Source organism: Phyllostomus hastatus, unplaced genomic scaffold (genome assembly GCF_019186645.2).
Source record: "Phyllostomus hastatus isolate PE091 unplaced genomic scaffold, TTU_PhHast_1.1 phas_scaffold_39, whole genome shotgun sequence".
Lineage (NCBI taxonomy): Eukaryota > Metazoa > Chordata > Mammalia > Chiroptera > Phyllostomidae > Phyllostomus > Phyllostomus hastatus.
In genome coordinates, this window is record NW_025334028.1 from 32,967,047 (window position 1) to 32,972,869 (window position 5,823).

Below are 5,823 nucleotides of genomic sequence, written 5' to 3' on the forward strand. Positions count from 1 at the left end.
TATTTTGCTGCTATTCTTTCTGCATATATTATTGGTTAGAGCAGTATACCATCAAATTGTTTGATAGGGAAAAAACAAACTCTGTTTATTTAATGAATATAAAATATTTTCTTTTATAGAATATATTAGGCCCTGGCTGGTATGGCTCAGTGGACTGAGCACCAGCCTACAAACCAAGGGGTTGCTGGTGCAATTACCAGTCAAGGCACATGCTTGGGTTGCAGGCCAGGTCCCCAGTAGGGGGCACTCAAGAGGCAGCCACACACTGTTATTTCTCTACCTCTATTTCTCCATCCCTTCTCCTCTGTCTAAAAATAAATAAATTGAAATCTTTTAAAAAAAGAATATAGTAGAATGCAAAGTATACTAATATCCCAAAATGAAAAGAAACTGGTCTCTTTTTTCGGGGGGGAGTGGTTCATGGTATAAGGAATTAGCCTTAAAATGATTCTCAGTCATTTCAATTTTAGATACAAACCAGTTTTAGAAACTTACCTCTTACCAAAAAAGATAGGTAATTTAACAAATGCTAAGTTATTAGATCAATGATACATTACTCATACCACCAGCCTTCAGTTTAAAGGCAAAGCTTAACATCTACAAATAAAATTAATATAGGTAAATAAGTCAATTTTCATTAAAGAAAAAGCTCAGTATTTATAGAATTTATTCTTCTCATACCTTAAACTGTCACATAAAAGGTAATTTCCCATTCCTGGCCACCAGGCAGATCAGATCATTCTTGACCAAGCAGTGTGCTGGGCCAGCTTGCACTGGCTTGCAGAAGCCAACTGTACTTTTTTCTCTGCTCTGTCTTCAGTGACATCGAGTTGATAGCTTGCAACCATCAGTGGTGGAGATGGTGTTTACACTACAAAAAATTGGCAAACACATTAAATCAGGGCTCCTTTTTTCTTGCAAGCCAATTGTTACATATATCAGCACACCAATGATTAACCCTCTAGAGGCCACATTCCTGTTTCTACTCCCCCAGACCTAAATGAAGTATTACTGGGGCAAATTCCCAACCATCCATCCAAAACTGTATCTGGAACTGTACTTTTCCACATGTACTTTTCCATGTGGAAATGATGGACCATGGTCACATCCTAACTGACATATCCCTATCACATGTTATGATCAGAAAAATCTCTGCAGGCTGTCTCTGAGCTGCAAGTCCATTAAAAGCTATCTAGACAATTGGAAATAAACAGAACTGTTGGAGAGCAAATTACACCATGAGTAAAAAATTATTGTAAAGTAGAAAGCTCAGCATAGCCAAAGTTAGGGACTGAGCAACTGAGGGCTGTTTCTTTTGACTTGTGGGTTACATTTTAACAGGTTTTTTTTCCATTGTTCATTGATTTCAGGTATTTTAAAAGTTTTTTATTACAAACTTGTGGCTTTACAAGGTAAAAGAAAAGAAAAATGAACTAAGACTTTCAGACCTGCTAGTACTTCTAGTAACAGACTTGGCCAAGGAAAATAAAACTAATGTACAAATTATGGATTCAGAATTATTGCTGGACTTGGAGCTCTTATTTTTCTCCTTAATTTTGGTGTTCCTTAAAGTCTCTTCCAACAGCCATTCTCTCATCACTCTACACATTGCCTTGGACAATGTCACCACTCCCATGGCTTTAGTTAGCATGTCACACTAACAGTTCTCCAGCCTGCACCTCCATTTCACAGCATCAGACTTAAACATTCAATAGTTTGCCCAGCATTTGTACTTTCTTATCCCTTAGTGTAACAGAATGAAACAGAGTTTTGGCTGCCTGCCACAACAGAAGCCTAATTCATAAGGCAGGTACTGGTACAAAAGGAAAAAGGTTTTATTCAGGTGCTATGCAACCTGGGACTGTGGTGGACTCCTGTCTCAAAGACCATCTCCTCTTCCGGCCCCAGCCTGCCATTCTTCCAGAGATAGGGAGGGAAGGGCTCTTTTTTTTTTTCTATCCAATTATCTTGCTAGCTTTTGGCATGCTTGGGGCTCTATCCATTCATCATTCTAGCTTTTGGCAAGTTCGGTATAAAAACCTTCCCCTACCATCATCTTGACCAATGAGCGAAACTCCCTAGCACTCAAACTGACTGTTTACAGTAACATTAGTCCCTCAAATTCAGTATGTTTAAAAAAGAAACTATCCTCCCAAACCCTTTCTTCTTCCTCTGTTTCTCTCAGCAAATGACACAATCTCCTACCGTGCCCACATATAACCAATCACCAAGCCCTTCCTATTTCCTAAACACTTTACTTCTTAAAATGGTAATCTTTCTACTTCTTAACTTTCCCTGTATTGCTAACTTTATGTCATCATCGCCATCTCACCTAGACTGCTCTGTCAGAATTCTAATTGGTCTCTTTGCTTTCATTTTCCCACTTTTGAGTCAATAATCTTTCTAAAACATAACTTTTATCTCCTTGGCCCAAACCTTTGTGATGGATTCCTGTTGCCATATGATAAAGTCCTTACGCCTTAGTATGTTTTGCAGGGCTCTTCATGAACTGGTTCTTGCATACTACATCTCCCTATACTACCACCCTCCTTTCCCAAGACTCAGCCACACTAATATATTTTTTCAGTTCCATGAGAGAGAAATGCTTTCTGACTTTCAAAATTCTGTGCATGCTTTATCTTTTTTAACCCCTCCCCACCAACAGGTGCACAACTTTAATGCCTCAGCATAGACATGTCCCCTGGAAAATTTCTCCAAACGCTTTTAGATCCAGTTTTTGTACCTTGTGTAGTATCAGAGAACCCTGTACGTCTCCCTATCAGTATTTGTCATCCTATATTACAATAGCTTTGTGTCAGCTGCTTCTATTAGACAACAGGCTTCACAAGGGCAGAAGATGTGACTATCTCATTAATAATTGCACTGCCTAACACAATGCCTGGCATATGAAGTCTGTTGGAAAAAAATCCAGCCATTTTTAATATAACGTTGTTGATATAATGAGGATGGTTTGTATGACATGGATGTAACCTGGCAGCCAAGGAAAGAGGACTGGAATGCACATGAATGAACAATATTGACTTCACTGTACTAGTCAGTGGGGACAGTAGACACTGTTGACTGAGCATGTATACTGTGTGGTCATTGCATTCAAAATGAGTGAGTACAGCAATGAATCTGCATCAGATTTTGCATTAAGCTTGAACATCCGCAGAAACTATACAGATGACTCCGAAGGCCACTGCTAGGGACACCTGGTGATTGGCAGCTTCATCACAACATACTCTCATGCATCCTGTCTGGTGCAGGAATTTTTGTGGAAACATCAAATCACCCAGGTGACTCAGCTCCCCTACAGCCCAGGTTTGGCACCCAGTGACTTTTGACTTTTCCCAAAACTACAGTCACCTTGAAAGGAAAGAGATTTCAGACCATCTATGAGATTCAGGAAATTATGATGGGGCAGCTGACGGTGTTTGGAGAACTGTGTGAGGTCCCAAGGTGCCTACTTTGAAAGAGACTGAGGCATCATCGTCCTATGTACAATGTTTCTTGTATCTTGTATGTTCTTCAATAAATGTCTCTATTTTTTCTATAGTACATGGCTGGATACCTTCTGGACAGACCTCATATAATATGTGCTCAAAATACCTGTCAAATGAATAAGTTAACTTCATGTATTCATGCTCTCCCTATTGTGCATTAACAAAAAAGACCAAGAGTTTGTTGTACTTTAGAGTTGTAGGACTCAGAAAAACTCAGTTTGACATTTGTAGGACTGAGAAAACTCAGTTTGTTGTTGTGTATAAAGAGAGTGGATAAATTTATATGTTGTCATAAAGTTTATTCACCTTCGATGGAAGAATATTGCTGTTACAGTATTGCTATTATACACTTCCACTTTTAAGAGAAAATGTATTCTCTTTTGAAAATTTTCCAATTACTGTTGATATATAATATCGTATTAGTTTCAGGTGTACAAAATAGTGATAAGACATTTACATACTTATGAAGTGATCACTCATCTGGCACTATGCACAGTTATTACAATATTATTGCCTATATTCTCTATACTGTATTTTATATCCCTGTGACTGTTTTTATACCTGAAAATTTGTGTTTCTCAATTGCTTCACCTTGATAAAAATGTATTTTCAGTGCTTGACTAAATCTCTGTTTCTCCAGAAAAGATATTTTAAAATGCTCATGGTCACCAGTGCTACCTAAATTTCATATTTTTCCAGTATTTTTCAGTAGTCCTTTATCTACTAAATTTCAATCTTTTAAAAAGCTTGGAAGTTGTGAGCAAGAATTCTCAAATATCTAAGTTTGGTATTTTAGGCTCCGGAATAAATTCATTACTAGAATGTGTAGTAGCCCAGATAATAAATGTTAAATAACATGTATGTATATATAAAGTACTTTGTTATTCTTTCTAATAAATAATATTCTTTTACAACTCTGCATTCTGAGTCTCTCTTCTGACTGCCTGTATCATGTTCTACTAATCAGTTCATTGCTGCCACACCAAATTTGGAAATTGCCAAAGCAACAACACAACTTAAGAGAGGATAGAGCTTATTTATTTTCCTTATCCATATTCCTGGCACAGCAAGTCAAGGCCTGTTGTGTGGGTTGCTTCCCAGGCAGTAAGGTAGTAGAAAAACCGAATTTAAAATCAACCTCTGCATCCGAGCTGTATTTCTTCTTGACTGTTGCATAAATTAGAATTGCTGAGTGAGCTCTACGGGAGCCTGCTAAAATCCAGAACTTAGTCATTCATATGCTCATTAAACTTGAATTATCTTTTTAGCAGCTAAATTTTATCACTTAAACTTTCAGCAATTTAATTAGTTGATAACTTCCTTGCTAGTTTTCCAAAGCACCACAGAATACAGTGACTTTTATCATATGACCATTAACCTTTTCTGTTATTGGTTTACCCCTCTATTACAAGAGGCTAATTAGTTGGTGGTATATTTTTTAATGAGAGAATTTTTTTAAATGAATGAAAACTCTATATATAATATACTTATTTATATCATAGTTTAAGACAAACTCTTAAAATTCTTTGGGTGGGGGAAGGAGATAGGATTGGATACATAAAATATTTGAGAATACGTGCCATCTGTTGAATGCCCTTCTCTGGTCTGTCATGATTGCTTCTTTTATATATATTAGTGGTTTTACATATGTAATATCAAAAACATTCATGATTTTATTACTTAATATATTTTCAGCTTTTTAAAAAGATTTTATTTTAGTTTTAGAGAGAGGGGAAGGGAGGGAAAGAGGCAGAGAAACATCAAATGGTTGCTTCTCGCACGTTCCTTACTGGGGACCCGGCTCACAATTCAGGGATGTGCTCTGCCCGGGAATGGAACTGACAACATTTTGCTTCACAAACTGATGCCCAATCTACTGAGCTACACCAGTGAGGACTATTTTCAGTTTTTAAAAGCTTATGAGTATACATTTAAATACAACAAACAAAAAGGCTAAAAAGAAGCAATTGCAAAGGAAAAACACTCCTTAGGTACTGATTTGGAAAAATTAACTCAATAAATGGATCTTGCACAAAACCATAATGATAAGTTTTCTTACAAGGTGAAGAAGCATTTGTTTCATTGTTAGATAAGTGACTTCCAAAGTTTGTAGTTTGGTTTGCTTTAAGTGAAATCTTACAGGAATATCCAATATATAAAAAAGGTAAAAGTAGAGTGACTATAATTGATTTTGCTGTAGGTCGAGCTCCCTAGGGCTGACTCTTGAGAAGAAATTAGCACGAAGGAATTTATAAGAAATTAGCGTGCAGGTGCTCTGGCATCAGCACTTGTGAAGGAAATGTAAAAAGCAGGATTG